This window comes from Uloborus diversus, chromosome 5, assembly GCF_026930045.1.
Source record: "Uloborus diversus isolate 005 chromosome 5, Udiv.v.3.1, whole genome shotgun sequence".
Taxonomy (NCBI): domain Eukaryota; kingdom Metazoa; phylum Arthropoda; class Arachnida; order Araneae; family Uloboridae; genus Uloborus; species Uloborus diversus.
Window position 1 is genome coordinate 109,680,214 of NC_072735.1, and position 16,907 is coordinate 109,697,120.

Sequence of the window (16,907 nt, forward strand, 5' to 3'; positions counted from 1 at the left end):
AAGACCGTTCCCGCCCTTTGGGAAAGATAAAATAACTTCAAAACAGTTTATCTCGATAGTTTAAAAATCGGTGCCTTCGTCAAATTTTACGGCATCGCTATTTTTTGTACATCTTGCACTTGTTATTGATTGTACAATGCCAAGTTCCGACTCATTAATGAAGAATTTCCTACACTATAGAGAGAGAACACCATCTGTCGTATAATTTGTTGACAATTATGATGGAAAGCAACTGGAAAACATAACGTGACTGAAATTTTGGAGCGACTAAATTTTTCCTTTTTTTAAATGCTAAATGCTTAACTTTATTAAAAATTCCAAGTTTGTCTGCTTCAGCCTTAGATTTTTTGATGTTCCTGTCACAGAAATCGTCTGTCAATGATAAAATTCAAGAACTTCAGCTTGCAATAATATGTAAATTATTTTATAAAGGGAGCAAGCATATAACTCGCTATCGCATGCTCTGTTCGTCACTTAAATTTCAGGCTTATAGTTTTTTCCATACAAGTTACAGGGGGTCAGAATAGCTTTGAGAAAAAAAGATTCGACTGTGCGCTTGTTTGACTCAATTTAGCTTGCTTTTGCTCGACTTGAAGGGAGCACTGCCGTATCATATATAAATAGTAGATACGTTGAGCGTATATACACTCTCTATATACTACAAGTTGCTATAGAAAGTTGTAGTATGTCCTCTTAGTCCCTGATAAATTGAGGTTTGTAGCTTGATTCACAGCGTGGTTACAGAAAGGGGGAAATTAAACCTACCCCAAGAGGATTCGAGAAAAGAATGGAACAGCTTAGCTTTTATCCGCTTTCTACTTCTCAACTTGGCGGTTATTTAAAAAATACGCATAATCCTCTAAATAAGGTTGTTTAGTTTTTTCTGGTAATATCAGCTAGACTCAAATGCATTAAAACTTAGTTTTTGGTTTCAAAAATTGCCAACAGGTGGAAAAATCCCAGCTATCGAAATGCTTCCGCAAAATAAATAATACTGGACAGTATCTTCATATATATAATTGCCAATGATCGAGTAACGCGCGAGTTTCAACAATGAAACTCACGCCACGGCATGATAATCTGGTAATATGTTTCCTGTTCCCAACTGAAGACATATAATCTCTGTTTAAAGGCTACATTCCTTTAAACTTTTTCTTCCATCCTTAGCAATAATATATTCATTTCATTTTTTTTAAATCTCTTTTACAATGTAATATTTTAAACTTTTCTTATATTAGACGAGCAATAATAACGTGCAGGGAAAGGTTTTATTGCGACCAGGCTGAAATCGATCCCGTAACTTAACTGTTTTTCTGATAAGACTGTGTCATTTCAGGGGAATGAAGAAACGAAAAAATGGTCAACAATGAACGCTATCTACTGGAGTTTAGGGTTAATCCAATGGAGTTAGGGTTTCAATTTCAACCATCAAAACATCACCAAACAGGCAATAGCTTCGTTCAAATGTTGAAGCAATTTTCACCCGTTTTCCCTTGATGGGTGATTTTCTTGTCCATTAAATATTGTTCAATCAAAAAAATCTAATGATATGTCGCATCAGTCAGTAAAATGGTTAAAATGTTTTGCGCATTCATGTATGTGTGCTACGTAGCGTTTAAATAGGCGGCGCTGACGACAGTTTGTGAGGGCGGGGAGGGGGGTGATAAACACCCCAACGATACAAAATTGGACTTAATTTCGTAATCGTTTTTGGGAAACAGCTCGGAATTTGATGTTGTTTCACTTACATTTTTAAACCTTGGGGTAAACAATGACTAGTCACATGAAACTCATCTTAAATAAGCCCTTTAAATGTTTTGCAAAGGAAGTACAGGTTTCTTTTTTTTTTCCGGATGGTAACGATGAGTTTATTTTCCAACCAAAACTGCTAACATCAGGAGGGCCTAAATATTTGGAATGTCGGCGACTTACCGGATTATTACTTATGTGGGTACGCATCCGTTAAAATTTTGATGACTTTTTTCATATAACTGTCAGTTACAAAATTCAAGAATTTCGACTGGCATTCCGACTGGAAATGTGTGCATCATAATCTTTATAGCAAATACCAAACTACAATGAAACCTGTGTATAACGATACTGTCTATAACGATAACCTGTCTATAACAATATTATTTTGGGCCCCAGCAAAATGTCAGCATGAATAATCAAACTATCTATAACGATAACCTGTTTATTACGATATTTTTTTAGATCCCAACAGTAGCGTTGTAGACAGGTTTTACTGTGTACAGATTATGATGCACACATTTTACGTAACCTAATCTTTTTTCCTTGATTTTCTTTTTAAATGAGGGAACATATATCACCTATCCCGAATTCAAAGCTTTTAATCATAAGACTTGACACGTGGAATTCATAGGAAAAATTTCTGATCAGCGAAAAAGAGATGCAACCTGTGTTTGAGAACTGTACTGCATTTTATTTCCATTCCGTTTTATTAAAACCATTCTTTAAAAACCAAAATCGGTCTTGTTCATAATTAAAAGACAAAACGTTGAAAGTTAGAGAGGAGCTATCGTTTCTAAAAAGGGTCTACTCTTTGAGGAATGATTCGTCGACAGTACGCATTAACACTTTGAGGGTTTAGTCAGAACATGGCCCCACTAGATGGCGCTGACGCTTATTGGGCCTTGACAATTTCTGACTTTTCTGTATTAAACCGATGCAACTACGATCCGCTCATGCATCCACCAATCAATGTCAACGTTTCAAAGGTTGCTTATTTTTGATTGGACGTCACCCATTTTGACCGCAAGAGGCGCTGATAGGAAGCTCAGCATCCACCAATCAATGGCGACGTAATGGAAACAGGGGTTCCCTGTAGCGCCCTCTTTGTTGCCATACCTTTCAGCGATTGTCACGGCCTATGAGAATTAAGTGGAGTCATGGTCAGAAATACATTTGAATTGCCGATTTTGGTGCAGGGTGCTCAGTTCAAGTGCATCTTTGAACCAGGTGTAAATATAAATGTGAAAATATTGCGCAATTAACTTTCCACTTATGATGGCATGGATTCTTTGGGAAATACTTTTTCATTATTTTTTTTTTTCTTTTCCAAATGGTTGCTGTACAAAATGTTTTCTCCTTATACCTAAGCGGCTTTTAAAAGGATTGAGGAAATTGATTGTTACTTACAGCACAAGTATCAGTTTTGAATGTTACCACATTAAAGCACATGTGAACCTCCATCGCAAAAGGCTAAATTGCTTATAACCCATTTCATATTAAGCGTTTTCGTTGAAATTTTAAAATTTTACTATTTGTTTGACCTAAATTAATTGAGGAGAAACTACATGGTTATCTTAATATAACTCTTACCTTGCGTTCGAATGAAATAAATCTGGTGTAATCATTACAGGGCTTTCTTTTATATCTATGGAATGATTTATCTTTTTTCCATTAACTAAATTACATTGAAAATAAAAAAAAATATGATTAGAAAACGTTTTTGACGTTTACAATAAAGTGATAAAAAATGTATCTACTGTACGTCTGTGTCACAGACACTAGCAAAGGTTCTTAAAGTTTATTCATTTGGCTGTTGGCGATGGATTGAATGACACCGTTGTGGAAAATACGAAAAGCGCTAGATATAAAACAAGTGAAGTGTTTTGTTAGCCTCATTCATCGCAAAAGTAAAAGAATCAAGAAACAAAATGCATTAAAAATGGGTTAATGCATCTTTAAAATATCGCTAAAAAAAGACAAAAATAAATAAAATGATTAAATAAAGATTGAAAAATTAAAAACTGGAAACATGTTTTGAGATAAGGATACGGGTGTCTGTCCCTCCTAATAAATTTTAAGTGAATAGTTCGATTTTAACAAACTTTTGTTCAAAAGATTTTGGCAAGGACACCGCATTCCCAAAATTCACTTTCTGATTTGATCAATTTTTCGTTCAGTTATCAACAGTTAAGAAAAACTTAATATTAGACCCTACGGGGAAATTTAAGGCAGATATAAGTCCCAAACTTTTTACGGCGAATTTGCCGGAAACAAACTATATCCGAAAAAATACTTGATGGAGAACATGTACATAGAAAAGATCTTTTTGATTTGAACAATTTTTGGTTGTTTTGAGCTGTTCAAAAACCCTTTACATTCGCGCTCTACGGGAAAATAAAAGTCAATATAGATTCTAAACTTAGACTGATTAGCTTCAAATAAACTTTGTTGGAAATAGCGCTTAATGAGGAAATGTAGAGCGGATTTTTTTTTTTAATTTTGCTATTTTAAGGGTAATTTTTGAACAAATCAAAATCAAATTTTTAAACACTGACGACAATGCAAAAAAAAAAAAAAAAAAAAAAAAATGGCACCAAAAATTTAAAAATATTCTGCTGATTCAGAATAGATTCTTATATTTTGGTTTCAAAAAATGGAAAAAAAAAAAGCTACCACTAAAATTCAAAATAGAATATTCCGTAGACTTAAAATTGATGCGAGTAAGTGATAAATATGAATGAATCAAAATAAAATGAATTCAAAGAGTAAATGTTTTTACCAGAGCTGTAGAGTTCATGAGAAAATAATGAGTACCCGACTCCGGCTCCTAGAATTTTAGGGCCGTTGATTCCGTACCCCAAAATTTGTCTGACTCCGACTTCCCGACTTCGATTCTGACTCCGCCGCTTTTTGCAAAAATTTAGACACGGTGGGGAAATGACTGACTCCGAGTGAAGACTTTCATTCATGAAACCAAGGCCCCAAGTCACGTGACGGATTTTAAAGCAAAGCATTGGAGGGAATCTGGTTTTTTTCGCTTGTTTCACGTAAAATTTGCCAACCATTCGTCGTTGTTTTGTCACGTGACTTGGGGTCTTTGGGTAGCTTTTGTTAAGCCAATGATTAGACTTTTCTTTCCATTTTAATTCCTGCTCCAAGGTTCGACTTCTCTATTTCGTAATCTGTCCGACTCTGACTCCGCAAGCTTTGCAGAGTTGCGGACTTTGAGGGAAAATGACCGACTCCGACTCGCAGAACTTGAAACCTTCGACTCCCGACTTTGACTCTTTTACCCCAAAATGAGATCGATTCCAACTATGACTCCGCAACCCTGGTTTTTACTGCGAAATAATAATAGTTGATATGATTTCTTTTTATTTTCACTCTAAAATTTTAATTTATGTATTCTATTTTCAGCAACGGCAAATAAAGCGAAATTCTTGATCTTTTTTATTTTCACATAAAGAGCTGCGTAGATGATTTGTTTTTCTTGATGATGAAAATTAATTTTTGTGGACAATTTATCCTTTCTTATTTATTTTTTACAGTATATATATATATATATATATATATATATATATATATATATATATATATATATATATATATATATATATATATTTATTTAATTATTTCTTGGCAAAAAGGCAAAGGGGAGAAAATAAAATACGAGGCGCTTTATTTTTGCCCGGAGGAAAGAGCTTAAAAAACTTTTTTTTTTGATAAAATGTACATATTTTTTTAAAAGCGAGAAATGATTTATTTTTTAATGGAAAAAATATATTAGCTGTATCGTTAAAAAAGTGCTACTACTTTATATTTGTTTGTTTATTTACTTCTTACGTATTTATTTCATCAGATGAGCGAGGCATATTTTCCTTTAAGAACTCTGCTTAAAATGTTAAAAGTATGTATGTATGACATAATTTGCAGTCTTAGCTAATTTAGAGAATATTGATTAAATACTAAAAAGTCGAAATTGGTATACGTGAAAGTAGGCTCGTTTAGTTCTGGGCGGAACTTCTAGTTTATTGGCCAATTGGGAATTAAAATCTGATATGGACTTGATATTATTCTTTGTACACTTGCTAAATGTTGTACAGTTTTAATGAATAAGAAATGGGTGTTCTTTCTAATAAATGAGCATTAGACATTATTCTAATGCTTGTTTTAGTACATTTAGTTATTAGTACATTTTTTATGTAATGTTTGCTTTTCTATTAATTCATAAGACACTTTCATAAGAGGGTTAAGGGTGGTAAAAATAGATAAGTGAAGCGTCAGACTTCAAATAAAGAAAATCTTCGATGCGACTGAAATCTGAAATCGCATATCAAAAACTAAATAAAACTGCAATAAAAAAAGTTCCTTGGAGTAGTCAAAAAACTATTTTAAATTCATACACCCTCCACTAGTTAAATGAAAGCTTTAAACAAAAAAGAGGGGGCAGTTTTTGAAAAAATCGTAATAGAACTATCGGCAGTGTTTAACATTGGCTCTACGAGAAATGTGCCAAATATCGGCTACATCACAAAATTAACTCTGGATTCCGCGCGTCAATTTTGGCGAGAAATTTTCCGAAAATTTGAAGACATGTCGCTAATTTAGGACGTTACTTCAGCTTGCATTATGACGACTTGAAATTAAGATATTACGACTTTAAATTAGGATACATTCGCCTTACTGAAACAAGTAACTAAAGTTACAAGTAAATGGTCAGAATACATAAACAATTGGTTGCCCATACATTCTTTTTTACGGACGTGAAGAAAGGGTTGGTTAAAAAGGAAATTTTTGCAAAAATTTGAGTCGGAAATTTTAGTTATTTCCATTTTCCTTTACTTCTTTACTAATAATAAAGCTGAATGGCTGGATCTCTATCCAGATATCGCGTCCGGATATCTGTCGGGATGTCTGTGACGCGCATAGCGCCTAGACCGTTCGGCCGATTTTCGTGAGGTTTGGCACAGGATTAATTTCTAGCATTGGGGTGTGCACCTCGAATCTATTTTTCGGAAATTCGATTTTGTTCTTTTTCTATTCCACTTTTAAGAACATTTAATCAAGCAAATTATCATAACATGGACGAGTAAATTACCAAATTATAACGTGGAACCGTAACATGGGCTAGCAAATTAACATAACGAATTGACGAGAATTCATCATCCATTATTTGTAAATATACAGGCGTACCAACTGACTTTTTAATTTTCTACTACAGGCAAAGCGGTGCGGGTACCACTACCACTATGTTGCATAATGAAGTTAAAAAAAAAAAAACAGCATAGCTATATATATCATACCAATTACAAAATTTTAACATTACACGACAAACCGTTTCCGAGCTACATAAGGTACAAGCAAAAATGTATACGTTCATGCAGATGTTTAGCAGATTGCAACTGAAAAGAGAGTGCGCAACCATATGCGTAGCCAGAATTCCAGCTGGGGTGGTACCAGCATAGGCGCAACAAGTTGGTGCTCTTCTTAGTTGCTACCCCCCCCCCCTCCTCCAATCTTTCGCCAACTGAAAATTTAATTATACCAAATAAGGGGGGGGGGCTTACACCACAAATTACCCCTCCAGGGGACACAATCGTCACTGTGTGTGTGGGGGGGGGGGGGTATGTCACTGGTGTTTAGTTGATCAAACATGCAGCAATACAATTTAGAAGCATAACATCCTTACATTTCGTAGGTGAAGTGAAATCATGGTGATTTTTGACATTTAAATTTCTTCTCAGAAAAATCTTTTTCCACAGTTATACCAAATACGGTAAACTCCGCTAACGGTAACCGCGGATAAGCGAAAACCGCGAAAAATCCGTACATTAGGGAAAAAACGTTTCTAATGTACTGCCGCGGGCAGGTATACGACAATATCTGCAGAAATGCGTTTTCGAGATGTTTGAAGAAATGTGGGTTGGGTTCAATACTAACAATGGGGAAATGTTATTATTAGACGTTTGTTTCGCGCCTTTTTTTCAGCAGAAACCAAATAAGCAAGCTTGTACAATAAAGCTAACGTACAACAGATGACAAAAATGCAAAAAAAAAAAAAAAAAAAAAAAAAAGAAAAAAGAAAAAAGTAAAATGAAAAATTGCAGACCTGCCCTTTACCTGACCACGGCAGTGTATACAATAGCTAAAAAATAAATAACACTTACACATACATTTCAATTATAGCAAACGAGCTGATGTGTGCATCACATGACTTCCTTTTACTCCAATTTTAATGTCATTTTCTCATTATTGGCAATTTTAATGTGATTCAATTGTTTACTCTCTAAATATCACCACCAGTGGCTAAATTAAAACCAGATTTAAAAAAAAATCGCCAAATTTGTCGCTAAGTTGGAGACAAAACTTGGAGACAAAAAGACTGGCGATATATCGCCAAGTGTCCACCAAATTATAACACCAGTACTGAGTATCCATCGAAATTAACAATGATTTCCCCCCAAAAGGGGCAAAAGACCCCTTTAGAAACACCTGAATGCAACCAAAAGGAGAGGTGCACAACTAGACCCCACTAGGAGTCTACGTACCAAATTTCAACTTTCTAGGACATACCGTTCTTGATTTATGCGACATACATACGCACACCTGCACATACATACGTACATACGGACGTCACGAGAAAAGTCGCTGTAATTAACTCGGGGAATGTCAAAATGCATACTTCGATTTTTTATACGTTCTTGGGCACTTATCCGCGTTTGGTCGGGTTGAAAAAAAAAAAAAAAACTCATCAGTAATTCGGGGGTGAGCAAAATGGAAATTAAGGCCGAATTTTGAGGAAAATTTTTTTTGCGAATACTTTTTGTAAAAGGAAGTAAAAACGATAACATTGAATGTAAAAAATTTACATGTAAAAGTTATAGCTCATTACTGCAAACAGTTTACATGCAAAGACGAGTTTATTACACTAACAGTTTAACTGACACTTATTAAGACCCTTAGTTTAAACAAGAATCGGTAGCACTGCACTTCGGATTGACGTTATGACGAAACTGTCGTCGTTGACGAAAATGTGAAAAGATCCGCGGATAATTCAACCGCCGATATTCCGGAGTTTACTGTACTCTAACGACTAACGTATAAGAACAACATCTGAGAATAAGAGAAAAAAAAATTATGTTTAGTTTTAATGTTTTAAATCAAACACGATTATACTCGAGTACTGTCTGACCATCGATTATGTAGAACGGCTAATATCCGGTTTGTAGGCGGGGGGGGGGGGATGGATATATATCTATTAGTTTATAGGAGTGTTAGTTGGTTTGTTACAGATGTGCACTTTTGTCACTATTGTTTAGACGCAATTCTGTAAAAAAGAAAATTTGCTCACGCAGGGTTGGCAGGTTTCTGCCGAGGTGGTAAAAACCACTGGTAGAAACCGGTTAAAACCAGCATGGCAAAAACCCCTTTCTGCCACATTTATGGCAGAAACTGGAAGTAACTCAAAAAGTGACATAAATGCAATTCCTGACATAAAATAGAAAATGTATAAGAAAAATAATTAAATATTAACCCAAATACAATTTATTTACAACACTATCACCATTCAAAATCAAATTTTACATTGTTTTCACACTGCAGCAGCCTGTAACAAAATAAAAGTTTTGACGCTGTTTCTAAACCTAACCAATTTCCCAATTTGTTGTGCACAACGGAGAAATTTGAAAAGATTCTTTCAATCCCAGCAGAACTAGCTGGCATTATCCTCAAAGAACAAGCAAGATTCACAAAACTTTCATCTATCGCACATTTTTTGAAACTGGACCACCATGTGGTATTTGGAGTAGTTGTTACAACGTGATTAGAAAAATAGGTTTTGGGAAAAGGGGCCGATTTGTTTTGTAAAGCAATGGTATAAGGTATATAATCAGGGTTAATATTTGTGAGTAAAGTGCGGGCACTTTCTTCTTGATTACATGATAAATTTACTCTCAAATACTTTGAATGGAGCATATAGGCGAGTAAATGATTATCAGTAACTGCTTGATTAAGCTCCTTGAGAATAGCTTTATTCAGTTATATTAAGTATAAAATGACAAGTTCTTGTATTTTAGAGTTTAATGAAATAAAATAAATCTGTATTTATTTAAATATTTGATACATATATTACACTTCATGTTAAATGCAAACAAAATAATTATAAACACCAAACTGAAAAATTTGTTACGTTTACAACATTACAAGGCTAAAATTTCTAACACATAGCAATTTTAACTATGATAAATTTTACTTTGCTTTGGAAATGTCAGTCTTGTTATTTAAAATATTTTTACACTAATTATTAAATAACTATTGTATTAAGTTTTTGCAATGACGAAATGGAGTTATATTTTTCATTTTACTTAATTGCCTGTCATTAAGTAATTACTAGAGCTATTAAAAACGTTTTCTAGTTTTTGCCAGTTTCTACCAGTTTCTGCCGGTTTTTACCGGTTATAACCAGTTTCTGCCACTGGCAGGGCAAAAACCAGTTTCTGCCGGCAAAAAGCCAACCCTGTGCTCACGGCAATATTTTTTTAATCTGAAATATATTCGATCTATATTCTCACTACAAACACTAATTAATGTATTTATTCACAGCAAAGTTTTGAGCTTACCATTTTGCTTTTACATTTCCGAACGCAATGAAAACATTTTATTTTCTTTTGTTGTTTCCATAGTAACTATTTTTGTTTCCCCGCATTTTATTTTAGAGAATGCAATAAATGAATAAGGCACTAGTGACATTATTAAACGCGTGTCAATATATATTCCATCGCTATTTTCCCTTCTCCCCTACTAGATTCATTCAGATGGAATCATCTTTACTTGGCCGATTGTCAAATTACATACAATCTGTGCTCAAATAGTAAAAGGAGAAGCATTACTCACACTTAAAACTTAGTAGTAGTATCCAGAGGCGGATACGAAATAACACTTTAGGTGGGAGGGGGGTCATGCTGAAGAATGACCCCCTCTCCACATGTACGAACCTACGGTTTTGGGTACAATAAAAATTTCTGTTTTAATAAAAGCACCAAAACGGAGAGGAAAAGGAACTTAGTACGGCATAAAAGTTACTAATTAGTTTCGGAAGCAGTAAGAAAAAGTAATATTTGAAATATTTACTTTTAAAAATCCTTACTAATAATAAAGCAGAAAGTCTCTCTGTCCGGAGGATGTCTAGATGTCTGGATGTCTGTAGGATGTCTGTAGGATATCTGTAGGATGTCTGTAGGATATCTGTAGGATGTCTGTGACGCGCATAGCGCCTAAACCGTTCGGCCGATTTTCATGAAATTTGGCACAAAGTTAGCATGTAGCATGGGGGTGTGCACCTCGAAGCGATTTTTCGAAAATTCGATGTGGTTCTTTTTTTATTCCAATTTTAAGAAAAAAACTATCATAAATTACGAAATCATCATAACGTAGAACCGTAACATGGGCACAAGCCAATTGGCGAGATACGAAATTATCATAACGTGGAACCGTAACGTCGGTACAAGCCAATTGGCGAGAAAATTCACCATACATTATTTGTAAATATACAAGCGAACCAAAAGACCTTTAATTTTTCTATTACGGGCGAAGCCGTGCGGGTGCCACTAGTAATTAATAAACTAAAAAGATTACTTAAATCGTTTGTATTTTATTTATAAACGGACGGATAATAGTGTTAACGGTTTAGGGGGAACTCATGACCCTACCTTCGTAGTATTAGCATCAGCAGTTGCTCAACTGGTGCCAGAACGAAAGTTACAACACATAACGCTTTTGCATTCTGTTTTTGAAGTCGTAACAAGCCGATTTCAAACACCTAGTTTGTTTTTAACCGAACTTTTTTTTTTTTTTTGCAACTCTAGTAAATTTTTCCAAAAGATCAGAACAAACTAATAATAGCTTAGAACATACGAGGCAGTAAGAAGCAGTGGGACGTAAGTGGACATTCGCAGGTCTTTACTAAAACGCGTTTAAAGATAACGTCCAGGGTAGGCTTACATTGAATAATTCTTCTAAATCATGCTGTACAGCTTCACTTACAAGGGCTACTAGTACTATCTCTAACCAAAAGACAGAGGAGAGGAACTGGTTATCTCCAAATTTTTACTTTTGCCACATCCCTTTGCATCGCACTGCCTCATATTTTGATCAAATTCATTCATATTCATTAACGTTATGAACTCTGCTATATACACCATGTTTTGAAATAATACTCAATTTCAATAAATGAAAAATTATCAAATCACATTTCAATTTTGCGTAGTACAATACGCAACAACTTAAGACCTTGTAATTTTTAACTTAAGTCACATTCCTCCGATTCCTATCACCATAATTTCATATCATATGAACCTTTTACAACCATCATATTAAAATCTTTACTGGAGTGCATAATAAGCTACAGCTGAGAACATAGGACCCCTCCCCCCCATAACTCATTTATTATTTTTTTTACTAATTAAGAAAACCTATATTCTCAAGACGAATAAAAAAATTCCCTCAGAAACTGAATGAAAGATTTAAATTAACTGCTTCCTAGTACTTTGACAGAATTAATTTGAAAATTAAATACGCAATTTCAGTTATCAAAACTATTGAAATAGCTCACTTATCGTAAAAATTGCTTAGAAATGAATAATCCCAACCTATAAATGGATTCGAAGCATGCTAAATTAAAGTACTCCCTATTTATTTAGTTGTACATCAAATATACTAACATGCAGTCAAAGGTGCCTGAAGCCTAAATTGAGAGGGGGGGGGGTTCAATTTGTCGAATGAAATTCAAATTTTACCGAATGTGAAGAAAAAGAAAAGCACATGCATACATACAGACATTTAATGAGAAAATACATTAGGCTAAAAACTGCAATATTGTCTTCCAATTTTCCGAATCATCAGTCAAAATTTTCGAATAAGAAAACATTTTGGGAGGTCAGGGTGACTTTCCATCGGTGAGCCCCTGCATGCCATGTAGCAAGCGATTATCATCAAAAGCAAAACGGAGTAATTTGAGTCCGACTCATGTGTGTCCGACTTACGCATTCATATTCTCGGACATGAGCTTTCAATTATCATTTGATGTGGTAAATACAGTAGAACCTTATTAATCCAAATGGGATTCAGGTCGACAGAATTTAAAAAAAAAAGTATGGGTTATTCCAGTGGCGTCACTACCGGGTTGGGGGGACCGCCCCGACGGGGGTCAACCCCAGACGGGTGACAGGGTGACATCCAAAGTTGAATTGCAAGTTTGATGGAATTGCAAGTCGAAAAATATAAATGCGACGAACCTCCTCCTCCCCTAACATGATCAAAGCTCATCTAAAATGAATTTTTAAGACTACAAATTTGAAAATTTTTCGGGGAGAAATCCCCTGACAGTGATTATTATATTCAACACTAGAATCATATTGTCAATACCTAGTCTAGTAGCGATCAAAAAAGTAAACTGATCATCTCTCCTTGTGTTTGAAATAACTGAGAAGGGATCCATTTCATACACCCCCTTACTTTTTTGATCTCGCGACGGCCCTGCACATAGGCGTCTAGAGAAAATTATACAATGTTCATAGTTTTTTTTTTTTTTTTTTTTTTTGTCTTTTGTGCATTAGCCAACTTAAAATTTCGCTGCAACACAAATGTAGTTGTTTCTGAAAATTGTATGATTTTCATGTTAACATAGAACATTAAAACTGTTTTAATTTTTGCGTTTGTAGAAGGGGTGAAGCTATAAATTACCGCCCCAGGTGTCCCCCATGCTAGGTACGCTACTGGTTATACAGAATAACCTAAATATTGAGTCAAGGTGCATTATATTTTGAACTCAAGGGAATGAAATATAGAACTGCATAAGAGAAAATTGCAAAAATATATTACAAAAATACCTTATAGTGCTAAGTGGCCTTTGATTTATACATTTTGTGCATCTAAATGGTGACCGGATTAAGCGAAATTCGATTTAATGAGAGTCCGGTTTGATGAGAGTTGTTAGTTATTTATTTTCTATGAATAATAAAAGAAAATGTGTTCAGCTTTATCATCATATTCTTCCAGGCGGTGGGGGGGGGAGGCACAGTCTATGCAACAAATTGCACACTCATATATGTACAACTACAAGTAGGTAACTTACTTTCAGTTGTTTTTATACTCCTCCGAGCAAGACAACAAATTGATGTTTTCACGCGATTTTGAGGGAAGGTGAAGGCTTGATTTAAATGTCACTCAGATACTGTTTCTAAATTTTATTCAATTCGAAGTATGTAGGTCTTCTTAAGAACAAAGATTTTCAGCGAAAGCGGAACATACTATCACTTCCAAATTTGCAGTTACATAGTCCGCGAATCCTGCCTTGTTCAGCTAACGACATAAATCCATGCTTTCTTGTCCAATTTTACATGTTTTAAGGTAGGGCAAAAATTATCACTTACGAACAAACCATTTTTGTCCAAATAGTATTTTTAAATACTTGTAAAAGACTGGAATAGTTAAAAGGTTCCCTCGTAATTACAATTATGTTCTAATTCCTTAGAAACTAAACACAATAATAGAATCGGAACAGAAACTAGTTCCAAAGAGGAGTACTATTAATTACGTCAACATTCATAATTAAAATTTGAAATGCGATCAAGAAACAACGAACTACCATTCAGTAGAAAAAATGTCCACTTACCTTATGCTGTTAAAAACCCATTTTATTTTTCAAAAGGTATACGATCAAAAGATCATGAGAGGGAATCTTCATCAGGTTCTGCATCCAGGTACAAGTGCATCTGTGATAGTCATTGAATCCTGATAACACAGAACCGTGTAAAAATTTCATTATGATCACAAACTTTCAGATTTCACAATTTGAAATTTTTATTCCTGCTCAATGCAGTTTAAATTCATCGTGTGTTTGAAAGGTTTAACCATTCGAACGTTAGCTGAAGTTTTGCGATTTTTGAATCCAATTGGAATTTTCATCGAATCCCAAGGACATGGCCATTTTGACTTTTGCGAACTGATGCCTTAAGCTAGAGGCACCTACATCTTCTGGATAGTCTCTGATAGCAAGACAGCCAATTTCCGAAAAAATAATTACGTGAACTTACTAAAAATAATAGCTTTATCAACACACTCGCATGCATTTGTTTGAATTTTACAATCAAGACCTCTTGGGGTTGATCGGCAAACGGAATGAATGTGAAAGCAGAAATTCACGCATGCGCGATAGATTTCTATAGCACATCTAAAGCAGTGGTTACCAACGTGCGGGCGATTTGGTTCTTCAAATGGGCATTAGATTCGTGAAGTCAATTGGGGAGAGGAGGGGGGGGGGGGAAGCTGAGTATTTAAGATAAAATAATAATAATAATTTAATGAAATAAAACAGTTTTATATGCCATGTTATTAAAATCAACTATAAAGTACAAATAATTTCTCTAAGATTCATATAGATTTAAAGCCCAATACAGTTTTAGAATTTTTTACAGATTGTCCGTAAAGTTTTTGAATTTGAGATTTGAATAGCTGTCAAAATACTTGTGAACTTTAAAAAGTAAAGTATAGAGCTCAGGCAACACATACTTCATGCATTTATAATTTAACTAACAATTTTATTGCTCTGCAAATAGTATAAATTGAGATGTATTTACCTTTTTTTATTAATAGCTTTTCTTTACACATATTGTTATGTAGTGCATGCGTCCCATGTTTTTTTTTTCTTTTCTATTTTTTTTAACTCACAAGTATTTTGATAGCTATTAAAAACTCACAATCACAAATTTTACAGACAATCTGTAAGAAATTCTGAAATTGTATGAGGCTTTAAATCTTTATGAAACTGAGAGAAAGTATTTATACTTTTTAGTTGATTTTAAAAACATTGTACTGCTTTTTAGTATTGTGCGTCTGAAATGTTTTACTTAATTTTAAATACTTCAATCAGGCGGTTGACGTTGACGGAGTTCGGTAAATTGATTCAGTTGAAGAAATTGCATCATTAATAACAACAACGTGGCCCTAAAAGCATTTAACATTATTTAAATTTCCATGTACAAGAGTTCGATGCAAGTGAAATATTTTTAATGTGGTGATATAAAAAAATATCGAACATTTATTTCTTTGCGAATGAGCTGGAGTTTTTTCTTGCATTTACATTGAAAGCTGGTTAGTTAGTAATATCCTTTTCATATTCAAGTTGCTATATTTATGTATAGGGTCATTACACTTGAAATCAACGAAAAAAAACCCCAGTTTTGATATTCATGTCACATAATTCAACTAAAATTTACAGGGTTGAGTTTGCCTACATGATGATTAAAAATAGTAATTTTTTTAAGAATTTTTTTATCGTTAGTTTTTTTGTGTGAGACTCCCCAAAGTTCTCGAAAGATGGCAAAAAGTGACATTTCTGTTCATACAAAATTCCTTTTACTCAGCCACTATAGAAGCTAGAGTGTCGTACTAGGTGTCATTTTAATGCTCTTGTAATTGGCTTTCACACGATATGTCACTTGACAAGGTTTGTGATATTAATACTTCAAGGTCATGAAAAACATTAATTGACCTTGAATATTTTAAAAAGTAATTTTTTAAAAAAACTGAAAAAAAAAAATTACTTTTTGCTTACTAATGTGATCTACATGTGGTAAAAATTTCAGAACGAGACAGCGATGGGTTTATGCTAAAAATTAACTATGAAATTTTTTGATGCCAGGGCTAAGGCCCCCCCAAAACGACATGCGCTATACCAGACAGCCCGGTTATGACATCCAGAGAGTGCAGTTTCGTTCTTATTAGAACTCATCAGTCTGGATTAGTGAATAGCCGGGCTGGAGGCATAAGTCATCTCATTGAAGCTGAGAACACCAACAAACTGGTAGGTAAAGTGAATTTAACTCACCAACCAGTGGCCGCAGCATGGTGCGGTTCGACTCGTGAATTGAAGGCAAAGCTTGGGTATTTTGCAGTAAGTTACCGCCCCTAAGCCTGGGTTAAGGTAGAACTACATGCAATATACTAGTTAGGTCGGTCACCACATCCTGAGACTGCAGTTTCGTTCTTATTAGAATTAATCAGTCTGAATTATATAGTCAATAGCCGGGCTGAAGGCAGGTCCAGATAACCGTGCCGTCTGGTATAGTAGATATAGTTTTGGCCTTAGCCCTGGCTTA

At 34.5% G+C, this 16,907-nt stretch overlaps 1 protein-coding gene across 1 annotated transcript in view; it reads left to right on the forward strand.

The window, feature by feature from the left end:
- The window catches only part of LOC129223074 (uncharacterized), a 122,315-nt gene that overhangs the window by 12,229 nt on the left and 93,179 nt on the right, over window positions 1–16,907 (forward strand).